At 42.0% G+C, this 23494-nt stretch overlaps 1 protein-coding gene and 1 long non-coding RNA gene across 2 annotated transcripts in view; one reads left to right on the top strand and one right to left on the bottom strand.

Moving 5' to 3' along the window:
* Positions 1–8665, bottom strand: part of LOC112217825 (bromo adjacent homology domain-containing 1 protein) — a 34914-nt gene extending 26249 nt beyond the window's left edge. The window contains exon 1 of the mRNA XM_024378393.2: positions 8536–8665. The gene's annotated coding sequence lies outside the window, so the exon portion shown is untranslated. The remainder of the gene's footprint in view (positions 1–8535) is intronic.
* A 349-nt stretch (positions 8666–9014) lies between these two features.
* Positions 9015–18853, top strand: LOC112217826. Its single transcript, XR_002948517.2, has 3 exons — positions 9015–9134; positions 17720–17962; positions 18293–18853. It is a non-coding gene; the product is annotated as an uncharacterized LOC112217826 (long non-coding RNA).
* Positions 18854–23494: the final 4641 nt, after the last annotated feature.

The following is a 23494-nucleotide window of genomic DNA, read 5'->3' as shown; positions in this document are numbered from 1 at the left end:
GAGTCTTCTTGGGTATGACGCTGCAAGCTTGGCACACCTGTATTTGGAGAGTTTCTCCCATTCTTCTTTGCAGATCCTCTCAAACTCTGTCAGGTTGGATGGGGAGCGTCGCTGCACAGCTATTTCCAGGTTGGATGGGGAGCGTCGCTGCACATCTATTTTCAGGTCTCTCCAGATATGTTAGATCGGGTTCAAGTCCGGGCTCTGGCTTGGCCACTGAAGGACATTCAGAGACTTGTCCCGAAGCCACTTCTGCGTTGTCTTGGCTGTGTGCTTTGTGTCATTGTCCTGTTGGAAGGTGAACCTTCACCCCGTTCTGAGGTCCTGAGCAGGTTTTCATCAAGGATCTCTGTACTTCGCTTCGTTCATCTTTCCCTTGATCCTGATTAGTAAATCAGTCCCTGCCGCTGAAAAACATCCCCACAGCATGATGCCACCACCACCATGCTTCACCGTAGGGATGGTGCCAGGTTTCCTCCAGACGTGACACTTGGCATTCCAACCAAATAGTTCAATATTGTTTCTGAATGGTCTGAAATTCCTTTAGGTGCCTTTTGGAAGTAAGGGCAACCATCTCTGCAGCACTCCACCAATCAGGTCTTTATGGTAGAGAAGCCAGACGGATGCCACTCCTCAGTAGAAGGCACATGACAGCCCACTTGGAGATTGCCAAAAGGCACCTAAAGACTCAGACCATGAGAAACAAGATTATCTGGTCTGATGAAACCAAGATTGAACTCTTTGGCCTGAATGCAAGTGTCACGTCTGGAGGAAAACTGGCACCATCCCTACGGTGAAGCATAGTGGTGGCAACATCATGCTGTGGGGATGTTTTTCAGTGGCAGGGACTGGAAGACTAGTCAGGATCGAGGGAAAGATGAACAGAGCTAAGTACAGAGACATCCTTGATGAAAACCTGCTCTAGAGCGCTCAGGACCTCAGACTGGGGTGAAGGACAACAACCCTAAGATTCCAAGAACACAGGATGAGATGTTACTATCCTTTGTGCAAGCACTTCCAAGAGTTAATGAACAGTGAGCGTGGTGAAATTTGGGGAGCGCATCGTCAGTAGTGTACCTTTGGTTCCTAGGGTGTTTTGGCCTTTCACACTATACACCCTCCCCAAAGGCGGCCAGCGACAGGGTGATCAATCCTACGCTTGCGTCCCATTCCCAATTAGTCATAGGAGTTGCCTTGTTGTTGATAGCCAACATCCCATGGGACTATGCATGGCAGGGGCGTCCTCCTCCCTGAGTCAAGCATTGTTGACCGCATACCTCCTGGCCCTCTTACTTCGGGGCCCAGCTGGGGTCTTTCCTCTTCATCCAGAGCCACTGACTGCTGCCTTCTGCCGCCTCCGATACAGCTTTGATTGCCGAACGCTGGCTCTGGCCCTTAATTCCCAGGTCTCTAAGCAGTCTGGTTGTAGATGTTGCCACAAAACCTCTGCAGCCCACCTCCACTGGTCGGACTTCTGTGTTCCAGCCATGATGCCGTGCTTCGGCAGCTAGATCAGCATAGCGCAGATGTTTTCGCTCATAAGCCTCATCTACTGAGTCCTCCCAGGGTACTGTGAGCTCAATGATGAAGACCTTATTGAGCGAACGGGACCAGAGCACCATGTCAGGTCTTAGGGTGGTGGTTGCGATCTCCGGAGGAAACACAAGTTGCCGGCCAATGTCAGCTAGCATTTTCCAGTCGCGGGCCAAGCACAGCTGGTCTCGCTCTAATGGTGTAGAGCCGCTCTTCGGTGGTTTAGCCCCTTCGCGGACAAAGTTTGTCCGTAAGGAGTGTGATGCTGCTGTGGGTGGTAGGGAGTTGGTGGCAGCTCGCTTGTCCTCCAGGGCGGACGCAAGGTTTTTAAGGACTTGGTTGTGACGCCAAGTGTAGCGTCCTTGGGTGAGGCTTGTTTTACACCCTGTGAGAATGTGCCTGAGGTTGGCTGGCATGGAACAGAGGGCACAGTCCGGATCTTCACCATACCATTGGTGAAGATTAACTGGTGTTGGAAGGACGTCATATGTTGCTCTGATGGAAAAGCTCAACCGCCTCGCTTCCATGGCCCACAGATCCTTCCAGCTGATCTTCCTCTTCTCCACACTGTCCCATCGAGTCCACTGTCCCTGTTTGGCAAGAGAGACTGCCTTGGCCCACCTTGCAGCCTCCTCCTGATGGCGTACTTCCTGCACTACCATCTTCCGCCGCTTGGGTGCAGTGGCCTTACTCCAAGCAGCACGGCTAGTTAGCCCAATCCCTCTTCTCCCTTGCTGAACATGACCCTCAATGTCAGCATGCCTGAGGGCTGCTGTTGCCTCCTGGACTGCTTTTCCTGGCCTCCATTTTCGCCCAGTTGCCAAGGTCGGCGCGTTGTTGCTCACCACTGGGTCTCGAGATTCATTCAGTGTCATCTGGAGCCTGGTTTTTGCACACTTGAATTCCTCTGTTAGACTGGTGAGGGGCAGCTTGAGGACACCATCTCCATAGAGGCCTATGGTGGTAAGGCATCGTGGAACTCCGAGCCACTTCTTTAAGTAGCCTGTGACTCCTCTTTCCATCTTCTCCACTGTTGAGATTGGAACCTCATACAGTGCTAAGGGCCACAACACCCGGGGTAGGAGACCAAACTGCAGACACCAGGCCTTTAACTTTCCAGGTAGCTGGGTGTTGTCGATGGACTGTAGGCTACTACTGATGTCTAAGCACACAGCCAACAACGCAGAAGTGGCTTCGGGACAAGTCTCTGAATGTCCTTGAGTGGCCCAGCCAGAGCCCGGACTTGAACCCAATCAAACATCTCTGGAGACCTGAAAATAGCTGTGCAGAGACGCTCCTCATCAAACCTGACAGAGCTTGAGAGGATCAGAAGAGAAGAATGGGAGAAACTCCCCAAATACAAGTGTGCTAAGCTTGTAGCATCATACCCAAGAAGACTCGAGGCTGTAATCGCTTGCAAAAGTGCTTCAACAAAGAACTGAGTAAAGGGTCTGAATACTTATGTAAATGTAATATTTGTTTTTTTTATATACACACTACCGTTCAAAAGTTGGTCACTTAGAAATGTCCTTGTTTTCCATGAAAAGCATGCATGTAATTAGTTGCAAAATAATAGGAAATATAGTAAAAATGTTGACAAGGTTATAAATAAAGATTTGTAATTTAAATAGTGTTCTTCAAACTTTGCTTACTTCAAAGAATCCTCCATTTGCAGCAATTTCAACCTTGCAGACCTTTAGCATTCTAGTTGTCAATTTTTTGAGGTAATCTGAAGAGATTTCACCCCATGCTTCCTGAAGCACCTCCCACAAATTGGATTGGCTTGATAGGCACTTATGTACCATACGGTCAAGCTGCTCCCACAACAGCTCAATAGGGTTGAGATCCGGTGACTGTGCTGGCCACTCCATTATAGACAGAATACCAACGGACTGCTTCTTACCTAAATAGTTCTTGCATAGTTTAGAGCTGTGCTTAGGGTCATTGTCCTGTTGTTGGAGGAAATTGGCTCAAATTAAGTGCCGTTCACAGGGTATGGCATGGAGTTGCAAAATTGAGTGATAGAGCTTGAAGAAGGAAGGCTCTTTTACCCTGTACAAATCTTCCACTTTACCACCACCAAAGCCCCCACCAGACCATCACATTGCCTCCACCATGCTTGACAGATGGCGTCAAGCACTCCTCCAGCATCTTTTCATTTTTCTGCATCTCACAAATGTTCTTCTTTGTGATCCAAACACCTCGAACTTAGATTTGTCTGACCATAGCACTTTTTCCAATCTGTGTTATTCTGCCCATCTAAATATTTTATTTTTATTGGCCAGTCTGCGATATGGCTTTTTCTTTGCAACTCTGCCTAGAAGGCCAACATCCCGGAGTCGCCTCTTCACTGTTGACGTTGAGATTGGTGTTTTGCGGGTATGATTTGATGAAGCTGCTAGTTGAGGACTTGTGAAGCGTCTGTTTCTCAAAGTAGACACTAATGTACATGTCCTCTTGCTCAGTTGTGCACCGGGGCCTCCCACTCTTTCTATTCTGGTTAGAGGCAGTTTGCGCTGTTCTGTGAAGGGAGTAGTGCACAGCGTTGTACGAGATCTTCAGTTTCTTGGCAATTTATCGCATGGAATAGCCTTAATTTCTCAGAACAAGAATAGACTGACGAGTTTCAGAAATGTTCTTGTTTCTGGCCATTTTGAGCCTGTAATCGAACCCACAAATGTTGATGCTCCAGATACTCAACTAGTCTAAAGAAAGCCAGTTTTATTGCTTCTTTAATCAGAACAACAGTTTTCAGCCGTGCTAATAATTGCAAAAGGCTTTTTGTAATGATCAATTAGCCTTTTAAAATTATAAACTTAGCTAATCTAACACAACGTGCAATTGGAACACAGGAGTGATTGTTGCTGATAATGGGCCTCTGTACATCTATGCCGTTTCCAGCTACGCTAGTCATTTACAACATTAACAATGTCTACACTATATTTCTGATCAATTTAATGTTATTTTAAATTTACACTTTTTTACATTTCAAACACAAGGACATTTCTAAGTGACCACTAACTTTTGAACGGTAGTGTATACATTTGCAAAAATGTCTACAAACTTGTTTTTTCTTTGTCATTATGAGGTATTGTGTTTAAATTGAAGAGGGGAGGAAAAATATTTAATCCATTTTAGAATAAATCTGTAATATAACAAAATGTGGAAAAAGTATAGGGGTCTGAATACTTTCCGAATGCACTGTATACCTCATCTTCAGAAGCTTGTGCAGTCACCACTTTGTGTGCTTATATTCTTCAGACGCTTACTGAAGCAATTGCCGATATCTCTAACATTGTGTTCTGTCAATACTGTTTTTTGGGGGGGTTTTTTGAATCTGTGAAGAGTCCTGGGGCCTCATTTATCAAAGGTGCATGCGCACCCAAAAGTGTGCATACCTCAAGGTACAGCTCAGACCACTCGTACACAATTTATGGTAGTTGATCAGTTGTATTGCAAGCAAATATTGTTCTTACGGGGAATTTGAAGTGTTTGATGCACAGGAAGTATAACTATGGTAGGCTAACAAAAACTTCAAAACATGGTAAAGCATGATAAAACAGATGCATTTGTGGTTGGTTAGGAGATCGCATAGCAGCATGTAACCTAATGTGTTTATTTTGCAGCACTCTCATTTTCTGACATGACTGGGTTATTCCAGCTGCACAACAAATATTAGGCTACTATTTATCCATTGCTCATTCAATAGCCAAGTATGCGCGAAAGTCAATAAACCGGTAGCCTTTTGACAGTATAGGCTAGTATTGCTGTGTGGTAGGAGCACAAAATCATAGCCTAATTCATCTCAGAGCCTATTTTTATTTTATTTGACCTTTATTTAACTAGGCAAGTCAGTTAAGAACTCTTTCTTATTTTCAATGATGGCCTAGGAACAGTGGGTTACCTGCCTTGTTCAGGGGCAGAATGACAGAAGATCAAATCCAGCTCAGGGATTTGATCTTGCAACCTTACAGTTGCTAGTCCAACACTCTAACCACTAGGCTACCTGCCGCCCAAAGGCAGGAGATAGAAACACAATCATGTCCTGAAACAAAATATTGAACAACAATTTGTCTTTTGCATAGAAGTGTGGGCTGAAGCATTTACTTTTAAATAGTTGAAAAGACAATCTTGCAGAATGCGCGGCCAGTGTTTAGCACTCGCTATAGGCGGCATGCATTTTAAGTTGGAAAAAGTCACTGCAAAATACCACTACAGAACTGTAATACATTTTGCCATTGCGCTTTAGAAACCATCATGGCCCAGTTCCAACATCTCAAAATCATACAGCAAATGAGAGCGTTGTTGTTAGCATGCAAGGTGAATAGAGGGCGTTTTCCAGGCTGGGTTGTAACCAATGATTTAAATATACACTAGATCACTGACAGGGGGCGCTTTATTATGAATATCTACATTTGTTTTTGCCACGTTTATTCTATTACAGAAACCTTAAATGCATACTTTTAAATTATGTGAGCTAAACATACAAAGAAAAAATATAAACGTATAAAACATTTTCCTTAAAGTGTACTTTTAAAAAAAAGTTCTAATGTTACCTTCCCCCACCACAACAACAAAAATACATGTCATTTTGTCCTTGAAACATTTAATTGAAATACTGTAGAATTCAATTAATTCCTATGGAGGACTGCTCCTTCTGGGGAGTGCCAGTAAGGCCTATCGGTAGCTTCAAAGCCTCTCACTGGCCAAAACACAGCAACAACCCTTCAAATGAGTGGATTCAGCTATTTCAGCCACACCCATTGCTGACAGGTGTAATCTCCATAGACAAACATAGGCAGTAGAATGGTCTTACTGAAGAGCTCAGTGACTTTCAACGTTGCACCATCATAGGATGCCACCTTTCTAACAAGTCAGTTCGTCAAATGTTTGCCCTGCTAGAGCTGCCCCGGTCAACTGTAAGTGCTGTTATTGTGAAGTGGAAATGTCTAGGAGCAACAACCTCTAAGCCACAAAGTGGTAGGCCACACAAGCTCACAGAACGGGACCGCCGAGTGCTGAAACGCGTAGCGCTTAAAAATCGTCTGTTCTCGGATGCAACACTCAAACCAAGTTTCAAACGGGCTCTGGAAGCAACGTCAGCACAAGAACTGTTCGTCAGGATCCTCATGAAATGGGTTTCCACGGCCGAGCAGCCTCACAAAAGCCTAAGATCACCATGCGCAATGCCAAGTGTCGGCTGGAGTGGTATAAAGCTTGCCACCATTGGACTGGGGCAGTGGAAATGCATTCTCTGGAGTGATGAATCACGCTTCACCATCTGGCAGTCCGACAGATGAATGTGGGTTTGGCGGATGTCAGGAGAACACTACCTACCCGAATGCATAGTGCCAACTAAAGTTTGGTGGAGGAGGAATAATGGTCTGGGGCTGTTTTTCATGGATCGGGATAGGCCCCTTAGTTCCAGTGAAGGGAAATCTTAACGCTACAACATACAATGACATTGTAGACAATTCTGTGCTTCCAACTTTATGGCAACAGTTTGGGGAAGGCGCTTTCCTGTTTCATAATGACAATGCCCCCGTGCACAAAGCGAGGTCCATACAGAAATGGTTTGTCGAGATCAGTGTGGAGGAACTTGACTGTCCTGCACAGAGCACTGACCTCAACCCCATCGAACACCTTTGGGATGAATTGGAACACCGACTGCGAGCCAGGCCTAATCACACAACATCAGTGCCCTCCCTCACTAATGCTCTTGTGGCTGAATGGAAGTAATTCCCCTGCAACAATGTTCCAACATCTAGTGGAAAGCCTTCTCAGAAGAGTGGAGGCTGTTATAGCTGCAAAGGAGGGACCAACTCCATATTAATGCCCATGATTTTGAAATGGTATGTTCGGTGTCATATGCACACACACCATGATACTGACTCTGAGAGAAACATGTGACAAAGAACATAATAACAATATAAGTTAAAGAAGAACAAAGCTTAATACATGTGTTATAAGGGATCGTAAGAAGGATATAGTTTTAAACTAAACTAAATGTTATGCTAGTTGTTGAGTCATGCATCCAGGTGGCTTAGCAAGCTAATAATAATTTGATGTGTGAAATAGGACAAATAAGCACATATGTGCATGTTTGTATTCACAAGCATGTGATGAATTTGAAATATGTTTTTGTGCATATCCCACTCTCCCTAGGCAGAGTGGGGTCACGGCCTGGTTCTATCAATGACGACCCTGGAGCAATTAGGGTTTAGTGCCTTGCTCAGGCGCACGTCGACATTTTTCACCTTGTCGGATCGGGGATTCGAACTAGCGACATTTCGTCTACTGGCCCAACGCTCTAACTGCTAGTCTACCTGCCACCATATAAAATAATATATTAGGCTGTAACATTGCCTAATTGTTGTATTTATTGAAGGCTAAACATCAATTTATTGGTAACTACACCAGATTTCAAAACTAATTGCACGCTTTTGAATCACAACATCGACTCTATTGCTCCGAATGCTCACTTCTTGGCTAGCACGAGTAGCAGTGACACAGTAGCATAGTGGTCTCCAACCAGGGGTACTAGGACTCCTGGGGGTACTTGGCCTATCCACAGGGGGTACTTGAGTAGACTCATGAGACCATAGACTTACTGGTAAAATGCACATGAGTGGTTACTTCAGGGGTACTCCGAGCAGAGCAAAGTTCAGATGGTGGTACAGTAACCGAAAGGGGTTGGGAACCACTGCAGTAGCATACACGGTCTGGAGTGGATGACCACTATACATCGCGCACGCTTTTAGGCTAGCAGCACAGCCAAGTACCACTCCCCGAAACAATTTCCTATTTTCATGGCTACTTGACTCGTTAATGCACACACACACACACACACGACTCGAAACATACACAGCAAACGCAATCGCCATCACTGGAAGAACAGCGAAATAGTATGGGCTAGTTTAGTGGCATTATCCAGCTAGCTAGCTACCTAGCTACTCCACGAACGAACCCATGAGAAAAGAGGCAGCAACGCAAGCTACTCACCCGTATGGGTCTCCGTATGGGTCTCCGTGGCACTCCTGTCCTAATTGGCACGCTAACAATCTGCAATCTTGGTATAATACTCTCCAGGACACCTTGTTGTTTAACGGAGGTGGATAGCTAACAACTACGAACTATCTAGCTAGCTAGTTGTCCGATGCTGGGGCTGCTGGATTCTGCTCTTTACTTGAAGTGCTTGTCTCAGCGAACGTCAATGTCGCCGAATTAGATGTGGCTTCCTCTAGCCTTTCCACACTCTTTTCGAGGACCCCCCAAAAACAATCGACGAAAGAAGTAAACAACTCCAAGCATCATCCTATTCGCCGAAAGGTACTCCCTAGTTTTAGCTACATCAACTCAAACACGGACCTATTTCCACACACGAGTTGATACCGTTGATTGGGGCGGGCTAAAGTGTAGAGATACACGTCGCTTTATCCGTTATGGCACTGTACAACCTAACTGCACTGTGTGGCAGTTTTCAGTTGCGCACCAGTGACAAATAAGGCTGCTCGCCAGAAACCCAAGTGCTGTAGCTAAGCTACTCTGTTGCACTGGCTGTGAAAAGTACCAATCCTCAGCAGACCAGGGCTTCAAAGCAGGTAAAACATCTCAGAACTGTTTTCTTCGCATGTAAAAAAAAATATATATACGTTCTTTGGCAGTGTAGCGTATTTTACATAACAGCATCACCCAGGAGGTGTGTGTGTCCGATCACATTTGAGGACAACATGGAGATGCTTTTAAAAGGGGCATCCAGCGCTTGGTCGGAAATCTTTCAACAGCAATATAGGGGGGTATTGGGCCTTTACGAGTCCTTCCTTCAGGATGCAACTTTTTATATAGCATAGCCTAAACTTGAGTTCATGAACATGCATCCATTTTAGACAAGGCTACCACAAAATTAACAGGTGGAGACACTCAAACACAGGCTATCCTCCTGCAAATGTTTCTATTATTTAGCATATTTGAGGAACCACAGGCCTAAATAACCACGGATCTGAGCATCTTTGTATATGAGATCTGGAGACTACCACTGCAGACGACATAGTAAATGGCCCAACAGCATTTCAATTAGTTCATTCATGCACGGCTACCTACTCAATTGTCTTCACAATCCTTTTGGGGAAAATAGAGGCTGGACTTAGCTCTAATATTGCCTTTGATATTGGGTGCGTTCGTAAATTCAATCTGGAGTGCCAGAGAGCGCTCAGAGTGAGCTCTGGACGTTCGTAAATTCAGAGCGTTTCTCACAATGGCAGTCAAGCACCCAAGCTAACTGGCTAAAGTTAACTAGCTTGCTAGCTATTTCCAGATATTAACGAGAGAACTCCTCACTCTGACCATTTTACTCGCCCTAGCAGAGCTGTTTATAAGTTTTCATGTTATCCAGAGCGTTGGTGACTGTAACTGTGCTGCCGGCAACAATTTAATTAAGCTTTTTTGCCGATTTTTACAACACCCGCCATATTCAACTGGTGTTGCGCGCCCTTAGTCAGCAACTATTGTTGCAGAATGTGAGAATGTGAAATGCATTGGTTGCCATGGTTTTCAACCACCCCTAACCAACCCTAATCACCTAAATCAAGATTGGGTATTGAAAAATCATTAGTGACCCTTAACTCAGCAAAGTGGCACAAACCTCCCTGAATACAAGAAATTGCTTTCTTTCCCTAGCAGTAAGGAGCGTGAGACTGTAGCCTAAATGTGTTACTCTCCAGCAGCATTTGATTTAATAAGTGGAGTTATGGTGCATTCTATATTATAGAATGAAATCAACATCAGTGTGCTAGCTTAGCAGTATTAGCTTCTTCCCTCTCCGAATACAACTCGGGGTAAACGGTCTGTACCACAGTTCAAACCCAGTGCCCTCTCCCTCACTAAAAGAGGTGACTGCCCTCCTTGACAACATACTAACCAGTTGAGCTATGGAAAAGGATCCAATTCAGCAGCTACATTGGCAACATTTCCAGCAAGCTGTGGAGTAGAGCTTTTCACGGGTCCTGGTGGGATCTAATTACCCGGGACCCGACCCGGACCCCATTGGGTTTGAGTCCAAAACTCAAACTTTTCCCTCAGGTCTGGGTCGGGTCCTGTTTTATTGTCATCGGGTCTATGTAACCTAAGCTGATAGACCTGAGTGGACTCGAATGGACCTGACCATGGCTCTGCATAGCCTATAGCATATTTATTTTCTAATAAGGGGAATTTACCGACTTCTAGAAGACCTAGCACACATATAAAGACCTATTTGTTTATCAGAAGAGCTACTTGGCTGATAAACAATTTTTTTGTCACTCTGGTCCAATCGGTTTTGATCTAGACACGGACCAATTAGGGTACGGGTTGGGTCTAGATCTGGTCGTCCTCCGGTCCATTCGGGTTTGGGTCCCCATTTAATAAAAAATATCGGGTCCGTTCATATCCGGGTGTGATTGTCCTCGGGTCTGTTCGAACCAACTTTTGGACCCGAGAAGACCTTGTCTCCGTTACACAGTGACATGCCCCTGGTCACTTTATATTCCGCTGTGTTTTTCATATTGGTTTATTTTCCATTTTTTCGTGTTTTCGGTATCCTCTTTACCCGGAGCAACAACAATGTCACAATGCATATGATGTAGGCCTTTGTAGGCCAATCTGGAAAATGTAGAATGTCTACATTACCCACAATTCCATCTGCTTCCATGTCATTATGTGATGTCATTTAAATGCATCATAGTGGATGCATCATAATGCTTTGGTAAAAACCTCAATGACCAGACTGTATGACTCTGCAAAACAGGTGTTGTAGGGAAAAGGTTTCCACTCCTATATCAACAACTGCATATCCCATTTCTCTGTAGCTGCCCTGTTTTCCCCAATTTTTAAAGGCTGAATACAGCTGTTTTTATATCAATATCAAATCATTTCTGGGTAACAAATAAGTACCTTATTGTAATAGTGTTCTATTGAAATAATCAAAAATACTCAAAAATAGCTTTTTAGCAACAACATTTTTTTCTCAAGGAAGAATTTAGCTGGGGTGGTCTGAGTGAGAAGGAGAAGTTTGGAACTCTCTTTTTGTTATTGCTCTATTAACTAATTTACCGCCTTGTGATGTCACCAGTCAAGCCATAACTTAAACCATGCCAAACCTGCTGATTAGAAGGTCCTGTGTAGATTGTATTTTCAACCAGCAACTATCAGGAAATAACGCTGATCAATTGTTTTCCACTGTTGTGCAATATTATACAAAACACAGGAAATCAAATCCTTACGAATAAAGTAATGTTCATAATGAGTCAAATAAGCACTAGGCCAAAAACATAGGCCACAAATGTAAACTGGTAGATTACTCGCCCCACACTGGAGAGGGGGAAAATTGATTAGAAACATTACTTTTTCTTTCAAATGCAAGTGCCATGATCCCACATGAAATATGGGAGTTTTTTTAAATGCTCCAGATTTAAGAATATTAGCATCATATTCAGAGACCAAAAAACTTAACAGATCAACATATTTTTGAGGGAATCAAATGATACATTTCCAATTATTTACTTTTATCTAAGGCTCATAAGAAGTGCATTGTCCGGATACATGCCATAGGCCACTTTATATTCCACTAGGTTTTGTATTTTTGTTTATTTGTCCATTTTTTTTATTTTTTATCTTAGTAACCAGAGCAACAACAATGTCACAATGCATATGATGGAAAATTATTTAATTACCCATAATGCTTATTGACTTAACATTCCATTGTAATTCCAATTACCATGGCAATTATGTGTCACAATACTAATTATATTTACATGCTGTATGGCAGGCCAGTGACTTTTGCAACCAAATTATATTACTTTGTCCAATCACACACAGGCTTTTATGGTCACACAAGGTGCCACCTGTGGATTCAAAATGAGTAGCCTTACAATTATTTACATAGCCCCAGTTCCATTTGCAACCAAATACGTTTTTAGAAAAATAACCATAATATTTCAAATAGATACTAAATTGTAGTTCTCAAAGATGCAATTGCAAATTAATTAATCAAATCCAATGATTTACCAACAACTAGATGGGAAACTATTGAGAATGGTAGCAGACTGTATTGCCACCCTTATTTGCCACGTCTTTAACCAAAGCCCAAAGGAGTGTGTATGTCCACAGGCGTGGAAGGAAGCTAAAGTAATTCCACTTCCTAAAAATAGTAAAGCACTCTTTCCTGGCTCAAACAGCCACCCAATCAGTTTGCTGCCTGTTCTTCGTAAACTGATGGTGAAAATTGTGTTTACGGTATCCCTCAAGGAAGTTACCTTGGGCCGATTCCACGATGACTTTATACATACAGTGCCTTCAGAAAGCATTCACACAAAATGTTGTTGTGTTACAGCCTGAATTTAAATTGGATTAAATTGAGATGTTTGTCACTGGCCTACACACAATACCCCATAATGTCAGTTATTTTTTATTTGACAAATTAATAAAAAATGTAAATCTGAAATTTCTTGAATCAATAAGTATTTAACCCCTTTGTTATGGCAAGCCTAAATAAATTCAGGAGTAAACATTTGCTTAACAAGTCAGACAATAAGTTGCATTGACTCACTCTGTGTGCAATAATAGTGTTTAGCATGATTTTTCAATGACTACCTCATCTCTGTACCACTAACATACAATTATCTGTAAGATCCCTCAGTTGAGCAGTGAATTTCAAACACAAAGACCAGGGAGGTTTTGCAATGCCTCGCAAAGAAAGGCACCTATTGGTAGATGGATACAAATGTAAAAGCAGACATTGAATATCCCTTTGAGCATGGTGAAATTATTAACTATACTTTGGATGTGTATCAATACACCCAGTCACTAAAAAGATACAGGTGTCCTTCCTAACTCTGTTGCTGGAAAGGAAGGAAACAGCTCAGGGATTTCACCATGAGGCCAATTGTGACTTTAAATCAGTTACTGAATTTAATTGCTGTGATAGGAGAAAACTGAGGATCGATCAACAACATTTTAGTTACTCCACAATACTAACATAATTGACAGAGTGAAAAGAAGGAAGCCTTTACAGAATAAAAATATTCCAAAACATGCATCCTGTTTGCAACAAGGCACTGAAGTAATACTGAAAAAAAGGTGGCAAAGCAATTCACGTTTTGGCCTGAATACAAAGTGTTATGTTTGGGGCAAATCCAATACAACACAATACTGAGTACCTCTCTCAATATTTTCAAGCATAGTGGTGGCTGCATCATGTTATAGGTATGCTTGTAATCATCAAGGACTGGGGAGCTTTTCAGGATAAAAAATAAATAAACTAACTGAACCTAAGCACAGGCAAAATCTAAAACGCAAGGCTAAATCTACACTGGAGTTGCTTAGCATGAAGACAGTAAATGTTCCTGAGTGGCAGAGTTATAGTTTTTCTTGAAAATCTATATCAAGACCTGCAAATGGTTGTCTAGCAATGATCATCAACCAATTTGACAGAGCTTGAAGACATTTTAAAAGAATCATGGGCAAATGTTGCACAATCCAGGTGTGGAAAACTCTTTGAGTCTTGCCTCTCCGAGTAAACATGAGATTTACATGAGTAAACATTTAAATCTGTAGAAATAAAAACATTGGTAAGTATCAACAGAAAAACAGCAACGTAATAATAACATTTCCTACAAAGCTTTTTTCTACAATATGGTCTCTAGTATTTTTGAAATGTAATTTCTTACCCAGAAAGACTCACAGCTGTAATCTCTGCCAAAGGTGATTCTAACATATTGATGGAGTGAATACTTATCTAATCAAGATATATTATGTTATGTTTTATGATATGTTGTGTTTTTCATACATTTTGCAAATGTAACACTTTTTCTTCCACTTTGACAGAGTATTTTGTGTAGATTGTTGACAAAAAAAACTGACAATTAAATCCATTTTAATCCCACTTTGTAACGCAACTAAATGTGGGAAAAGTCAAGGGGTTTCATACTCTCTGAAGGCACTGTAAAAAGCTAACCAAAGTCCTTTGTAGAATTTGTATGAAGCCATATCATATCTCTATTAAAACATTCAGTTCTAACAGCAGCATTAGGTAAAGCCACTGGAGCATGTTCAATTTTTTGGCCCATGCAGTCTGGCGTGCTACTGTTAGAACACTTACTATATGTGGCGGTCAGTCAAGTGGCCATTTTGTCCTGTTTAGGTCAAAAAAGATAATGGCAAATGGCCAACAGCGAGGGCACAAGAAGCATAGCATAGTAGTCTCTATTACGCAACGAATGACTCGTCTTTATGATTCTTGTTTGAGGTACTGTATTTGAAGGCATTAAAAGCCCCTTGGAAGCAACCAGTTTTATTCAGATAAAATAAAAGCACACACTTGGAGGACGAAGGGGGAATTCAATGTTCCAAAGCGTTATTGTCCATTTCAGGGTAAACATTTCTATTCCATTTTGACATGGTTTCCACAGTAGACACATAATACAATTGATGATTAAAAGCTGATGCAGGAGGGAAGTGGGTCTGTTTGTAAGAGAGTAGAGGAGAAGTAACGGGTTTAAACAAGGCTGTGTGGTGGTAGCTGGAGACCTCGTTTGGAGACTGTTGGAACAAACAGACAAGATGGGACATGATCTAATGTGCTATGGTGTTAGAACAGCAGGGCTGAGGACATTTTATCTCTTCACTCACGCACCAGCAGACACTCACTTACCATTCTGGATTGCTGGGGATGCATCTCAGTAGTCTAAAGTGGTTTCCTTTCCTTGTCTTCTTTTCCTCAGTTACACTTTAAGGCCACTTAAAGGAAAACTCCACCAAAAAACTATCTTTTGGTATTTGTTTGGTATTAGTCCATTGTTGATATAGTCCCAAAATGCTTTGCATGACAGAAATCAAGTATTCAAGACACAGTTTATAACTTTCAAAATACAGAAATACAGCAGGCATTCCTCCCATCATCTCCTGTCCTCACCACCAGGCACTCACTCACTCTCTGTATGCATCTCAATCCACAAATTGTTTCTTCTCCTTGTCCCTTGTCCACACTCATAACCACTAGGCACTCTCTCTCTCTCTCTCTCTCTCTCTCTCTCTCTCTCTCTCTTTCTCTCTTTTTCTCTCTCTCTGGTCTGACTGCATCTCAATCTCGTTCTAGTAAATTGACCCTTCCCTTCTGCTCTCGTTCACTCCCCTTTGCAGATCTCAAATGAGACCGGGTAAGTGTTAAAGACAGACTTGTCAGTGCTGATGGAGGAAAAGAGATGTGCCGTGAAATAACACTGTCTACCTGTGAATCATAGACTGCCTGCTGAAATTGGCAAAAGCTTTTCATCACGATTTTACACTCCTCCCTCACAATCCACCAGTGTAGTGATATTGTGTTATTACAGATTTCCGCACTCTGTACTATCCACTGAGAATCAATCCCCACATCTTTACTCACTGTCCTATTTTGCTGAGTGTGTCTTGCTTCATGAAGGCTTCCTTACAAACAAGAGAAATGAGAGAGGGGGTGAAGAGATGAGATAGAGAGGGTGAGGGGTTAGAGGAGTGAAAGATGGAGAGAGTATTACAGTAAGAGAGTGAAAGTAAGGGAATGAGAATTAGGACAGGGAGTGAAGACTTGAGGGAGTGAGCATGAGGTATTAAAGGAAAGAATAAAGAGATGGTGAGATAGAAAGGGTGAGAGTCTGAGGGATTGAAAGATTGATGAGAGGAACGCGGAAGAGTGTGAAAGGATGAGTGAACTTTTTGATTTTGAAATAGGTGTGTTTTACATGCACCAAATACCTGTATGCTGTACTAATTATAATTGTACCTACATTTTATGCTCTCGCTCCATTTCCTGTTAATCTCTCTATTAATCTACACTGTGTAACCGCTGACAACCTAGAAACTTAACCCATTTTCTATTTGTTGTCCTTACAGGAAGGGCCTTATATGGAACTTGTCTGACTTCGGAGTAATTCTAAGTGGGAGGAGAGGTTTTGTTTAGGCACTTTTACATGTCTGAATTAAACCCATATTATGATCGTCAGAATTGAATTAAATTAAATTCTTAGAGGTACTGATTTTTTGCTTCCATGTGATTTTAGGTGACACATGTTTGCAATGGAAGTAATAACTCAGAGGAAGATTGTGTGAGTTGAGTTCAATGGGTAGAAATCAACCTCTACCTCCTTCCGCAACAACCCAATTTAATTATGCCAGCTAATTTATTTGTGCCATGCAGTGGTATAAATGTTGAAAGTTGAGGCTGTCCAAACGAAGCTCCAAGGTGCAATTTAAGAGACTCCTAGTCCCAGGCCTCCGCTTTTCCAGCATCCTCTGCTTCCTTGTCACCTAATGAGCTCAACCAATCAGCGGTCTGGGTTCAGATGCCTTTGAAGGCATGACAACAGAGCTTGAGGTCACTGAGGCGGAAAAGTAGAAAGAAATGGAGAACAGATCAACTATAAGCTCACACACACACACGCACAAGAAGTGTATTGGTGTGTGGAGAAGGACAGAACAATGATTCTTCAATCAATCAAATTTCATGTGTATATTTATTTTTGCAAATAATCTGAGCCTATAGATTCCCAACAAGCAAGCAGAGGCGACAGTGGCAAGGAAAAACCTGCAGAGGCACCAGGCTCGAGAGGCAGTCCATCTTCTTCTGGCTTGCCAAGGCAAGGGGTTCTTACAAGCACATTGGCCAAGTTTCCAACAGATCACCATCTTGGGCATTATGGGTAATGTAGTCCTGATCCTGTCTTTAATAAAGAACCAGATCTCCCATCTGAAAACCTTTGAGGTGTTTCTCCTGAGCCTCGCTGCCTCCAACCTGTAAGAGCTCCTTGTCGTAAACATCTACAACGTCATCATGTTCTGTGTCTGTCCTCACACCCTTGTCCTGCCGGACGCTCAAGTTCCTCATGGTGAGAGTAAAGTAGAGTGCAGTATATGTAGCAGTGGATGGCTAAAGTGCTACTGCCTTCCCAAAACCTACAAGTACTGTCACCCTGGATCTCGAAATTGCTTTTCTGACTCAGTGGTAGGCTTTTGACAGTGCTTTTTGTTGTGTTACAGTGTGGAGGGTTATATGAGTTTGTGGTCAGGTGGAATTTACGTACAAATGTACTTATAAATCATTCCTGTCAGAAACAAGTTGACAGCAGCTGAGATAATTGTATAATGTGATAATGTATTGATCTATTTGTTTGGAATGTAGGTGTTCGTGAAATCGGCAGCATCCTCTTCACATTCCTCATCAGCATCTTCTGGTACCAGACAACATCTGGTTGGCCTGGGCTGTGAGTGGGCTGTGTGTGATGCTAGCCATGTTCCTGGGAGCTCCTACCTATCTCATGAACGTAGATGGTCATATGGATAACTATACGCAAGACGGAGGCTGCCCTCCAGACTTCATCCAGTGGCCCAAGGAGAACTGCCCGACCATTAACGGTGTCTTCAGGTATATTTTCATCTTGCTCTGCAACCTGCTGCCTCTATTCATCGTCATTGTCACCAGCTGTCTCATTGTAAAGGTCTGTAACCACCTTGGAGTCGGTAGAGGTTGCCCCTAACCACATCCCTCTAATAGTTAATAAGGTTATTTTTGAGGGTGGAGTGATCGGATTCTAGATATGTGGATAGTAGCAATGCTCTGTCTGTGACCACTTGTTTGCTTAGGGTTGTCCAGTTGACAGACGCATTGTCAACAACATTAGTTGAACATACCTACCGTATTATAACTCATTATGTATAGAAGTTTTACTGAATGACTAAAATGTTGGTGCACCAGGTGCTGCTGGTTCAGAGGAGGGTGGTGGTGCCAGCGCTGAGTGCAGCAGGGGCGCCAGTGGAGCAGCCTCCCAGGAAGAAGGTCTCTACCTGGGGATCGAAAGGAACACAGTGGGCATCCTGGCTGCCATGGGGGTGTTCCAGGTGGAATGGATCCTTCAGTCCCTACGACTTCCCCTTTTGGACCGAGGTGGAGTTCTTCATCACAACGTCCTATATCACAATCAGCCCTTATGTGTATGGGATAGGGAGTAACCTGTTTTCTGTGAAACACTTTAAGAAGTAATGGAAGAAAGACTTTTTAGGCCTTAGGTGTCAGGTGTAAGCAATTTTCTGTGCAGTATGATTATGGGATAAGGGAATAACCTCTTCTCTGAAACATGTAACAAAGTAATTGTGGTATATTTATAAACCCTCTGTGTTAGATGTAGGTGATTCTCTATTTTCTCTGAAGTAATTTTAAGAAGTCAAAGCACGGTTTTTAGACGTAAACTACCGGTCAAACGTTTTAGAAATCCTACTCATTCCAGGGTTTTTCTTTATCTTTTACTATTTTCTACATTGTGGAATAATAGTGAAGACATCAAAACTATTAAATAAAACATATGGAATAATGTAGTAACCAAAAGTGTTAAACGAATCAAAATATATTTTATATTTGAGATTCTTCAAATAGCCACCCTTTGCCTTGATGAAAGCTTTGCAAACTCCTGGCATTCTCAACCAGCTTCATGAGGTAGTTACATAGAATGTATTTCAATTAACAGGTGTGCCTTAAAAGTGAATTTGTGAAATGTATTTCCTTCTTAATGCATTTGAGCCAATCAGTTGTGTTGTGACAAGGTAGGGGTGGTATACAGAAGATAGTCCTATTTGGTAAAAGACCGAGTCCATATTATGGCAAGAACAGCTCAAATAAGCAGAGAAACGACAGTCCATCATTAATTTAAGACATGAAGGTCAGTCAATACGGAAAATGTCTAGAACTTTGAACGTTTCTTAAAGTGCATTTGCAAAAATCATCAAGCGCTTTGATGAAACTGGCTCTCACGAGGACTGCCACAGGAAAGGAAGACCCAGAGTTACCTCTGCTGCAGAGGATAAGTTCATTAGAGTTACCAGCCTCAGAAATGGCAGCCCAAATAAATGGTTTGCAGAGTTCAAGTAACAGACACATCTCAACATCAACTGTTCAGAGGAGACTGCGTGAATCCTGTCTTCATGGTTGAATTACTGCAAAGAAACCACTACTAAAGAACACCAATAAGAAGAAAAGACTTGCTTGGGTCAAGAAACACGAGCAATGGACATTAGACCAGTGGAAATCTGTCTTTTGGTCTGATGAATCCAAATTCGAGATTTTTGGTTCAAACCGCTGTGTCTTTTGAGACGCAGAGTGAACGGATGATCTCCGCATGTGTGAAGCATGGAGGAGGAGGTGTGATGGTGTGGAGGGGCTTTGCTGGTGACACTGCCTGTGATTTATTCAAGGCACACTTAACCAGCATGGCTACCACAGCATTCTGCAGTGATACGTCATCCCATCTGGTTTGCGCTTAGTGGGACTATCATTTTTTCCCCAAAAGAACAATGACCCAAAACAAACATCCGGGGTGTGTAAGGGCTATTTGACCAAGAAGGAGAGTGATGGAGTGCTGCATCAGATGACCTGGCCTCCACAATCATCTGACCTCAACCCAATTGAGATGGTTTGGGATGAGTTGGACCACAGAGTAAAGGAAAAGCAGCCAACAAGTACTCCGCATATGTGAGAACTCCTTCAAGACTGCTGGAAAAGCATTCCTCATGAAGTTGGTTGAGAGAATTTCAAGAGTGTGCAAAGCTGTCATCAAGGCAAAGGGTGGCTACTTTGAAGAATCTAAAATATATTTTTAATTGTTTAACACATTTTTTTTTGTTACTACATGATTCCGTATGTGTTATTTCTTAGTTTTGATGTCTTCACTATTATTCTACAATGTAGAAAATAGTGAAAATAAATGTAAAAAACCTTGAATGAGTAGGTGTGTCCAAACTTTTGACTGGTACTGTGTGTGTGTGTGTGTGTGTGTGTGTGTGTGTGTGTGTGTGTGTGTGTGTGTGTACAGTTGAAGTCTTAAGTTTACATACACCTCAGCCAAATACATTTAAATTGTGTTTTTTGCAATTCCTGACATTTAATCCTAGTAAAAATTCCCTGTCTTAGGTCAGTTAGGATCACCACTTTATTTTAAGAATGTGAAATGTCAGAATAATAGTAGAGAGAATGATTTATTTCAGCTTTTATTTCATTCATCACATACCTAGTGGGTTAGAAGTTTACATACACTCAATTAGTATTTGGTAGCATTGCCTTTAAATTGTTTAACTTGGGTCAAACGTTTCAGGTAGCCTTCCACAAGATTCCCACCATAAATTTGATTAATTTTGGCCCATTTCTCCTGACAGAGCTGGTGTAACTGAGTCAGGTTTGTAGCCCTCCTTGCTCGCACACGCTTTTTCAGTTCTACCCACAAATGTTCTATAGGGTTGAGGTCAGGGCTTTGTGATGACCACTCCAATACCTTGACTTTGTATACCCATTTTGCCACAACTTTGGAAATATGCTTGGGGTCATTGTCCATTTGAAGATCCAAGCATTAACTTCCTGACTGATGTCTAGATATGTTGCTTGAATATATCCGCATCATTTTCCTTCCTCATGCAGCTATCTATTTTGTGAAGTGCTCCAGCCCCTCCTGCAGCAAAGCACGCCCACAACATGATGCTGCCACCCCTGTGCTTAATGGTTGGGATGGTGTTCTTCGGCTTGCAAGCCTCCCCCTTTTTCCTCCAAATATAACGATGGTCATTGTGGCCAAACAGTTCTATTTTTGTTTCATCAGACCAGAGGACATTTCTCCAAAAAGTACAATCTTTGTCCCCATGTGCAGTTGCAAACCGTAGTCTGGCTTTTTTTATGGAGGTTTTGGAGCAGTGGCTTCTTCCTTGTTGAGCGGCCTTTCAGGTTATGTCGATATAGGACTCGTTGTACTGTGGATATAGATACTTTTGTACCTGTTTCCTCCAGCATCTTCACAAGGTCCTTTGCTGTTGTTCTGGGATTGATTTGCACCTTTCGCACCAAAGTACGTTAATCTCTAGGAGACAGAACGCGTCTCCTTCCTGTGTGGTATAACGGCTGCGTGGCCCCATGGTATTTATACTTGCATACTATTGTTTGTACAGATGAACGTGGTACCTTCAGGCGTTTGGAAATTTCTCCCAAGGATGAACCAGACTTGTGGAGGTCCACAATTTAGCTGATTTGTTTTTATTTTCCCATGATGTCAAGCAAAGAGGCACTGAGTTTGAAGGTAGGCCTTGAAATACATCCACAAGTACACCTCCAATTGACTCAAATGATGTCAATTAGCCTATCAGAAGCTTCTAAAGCCATGACATAATTTTCAGGTATTTTCCAAGCTGTTTATAAGCACAGTCAACTTCGTGTATGTAAACTTCTGACTCACTGGAATTGTGATACAGTGAATTATAAGTGAAATAATCTGTCTGTAAACAATTGTTGGAAAAGTGACTTGTGTCATGTACAAAGTAGATGTCCTAACCGACTTGCCAAAACTATAGTTTCTTAACAAGAAATTTGTGGAGTGGTTGAAAAACGAGTTTTAATCACTCCAACCTAAGTGTATGTAAACTTCCGACTTCAACTGTATATATAACATTGAACTCTGTCTATGATTGAATGTATGACACAGAGTGCCCATGACACAGAGTGCCCATGACACTTGACAACAATGAAAATAAGTCTTGACTTTTTGTTTATGTAACCTCAACAGGTTTGGTATATGTATCTGTTGCCTGGTGCAACATTTTGTGTATTTTAAATTGTCAAATAAAATCATACTGGGAACTATCCACCATGGTGTGTTAGGATTACAATAACTGTATGGAATGGGGAATGTTCTATACTTGTCTAAAACATTTTCAAAGTATTTAGGAAATGGATCTTTCAAATTGTTTGTGTGGAAACCAGGGTCAAAATGTTTGTAAGAGGATAGCTTACTAGCAACACATTTTTATGTTTGTTTGAAACCAAATCTGATCAGTAGCACACTTGGAGGAACAACTGACCATACTCATTGTGTAAATATAAATATTTGACATGCATGTTGTTACATTCTAAGCAATTTTAACTGGTATTGAATTGCATCTCAAATAAATAAGGAATAGAGTGATTTAGATCCATTGATCTGTCAATAGTTACAGGTTGCAATGTGCAGAAAGGGTAAAGGCTCAAGCCATCTCATTTCTCACTCCACTCACAATAGGTGTTCAATTCAACATGATAATCTAAACCACATCACAGTCATATAAGATCTATTGTCAGACACGGAATTTTAATTAACAAAAAAAACGTATGTTGGCTTCAGACTCGATTTAACTCAAAATAACTGCTCAAATCCTGTTGAAATAATCAGTGATTAATCATCAATAGTAGTGATGATTATTGATTGATAATCATGAACGATGGATTTCAATTGACAAATTTAATTAGTTCAATGCCGAATTACAATAGAATAGACTATCCTAGTCTACTTGTATTTCCCAAATGCGTCTTGATGCTGTTATTGTTGTTGTGAGATTTATGCCATACACAAGTCGCCACCATTATAAGACCACTCATTCGTTTTTGCTTCTCGTGATTACTCATTCACGATATAATTTAGTTGCAAATATTATTTGGATATTTCGTAGATCTGAAATGTCGTTTTTGTCTTTTAAAACATTCATCAAACGTGCGAGTGAGGCCTGTATGTGAGTCTAACTCCTGACTGGGTAGAAACAGCGAGACAACAGCACATCATTAGGGAAGTGTTTAAGCATGCTTATACCGACACTCGAAATGTTATAAACGATTGACTATTCGAAGCATTCACAAAATAGCCCGAAAAGTGTTTCCCGGCTATTTATTTTAGGATGACAGGATGTAGATGTTTGAGGCAGGATTTTGTCTCTAATTCATTTTAGTGTTCTAACCTAGAAAGAAAATTGTTGCGGCCCTCACAGCCTGTCGAAGGCGGCAATAGGTTGCAATACTCTGCTGGCCCTGGAGTCCTGTATCTGGGCTCCTTGTCCTTCACTCTCCCCCCGAGGTGGGCTGAGGAGTCAGGAATCACGTTGCTGATGTTATTCCAGTGCG

The sequence above is a fragment of the Oncorhynchus tshawytscha genome, linkage group LG18 (assembly GCF_018296145.1).
Source record: "Oncorhynchus tshawytscha isolate Ot180627B linkage group LG18, Otsh_v2.0, whole genome shotgun sequence".
Classification (NCBI taxonomy): domain Eukaryota; kingdom Metazoa; phylum Chordata; class Actinopteri; order Salmoniformes; family Salmonidae; genus Oncorhynchus; species Oncorhynchus tshawytscha.
This window is presented reverse-complemented; position numbering and strand designations above follow the sequence as displayed.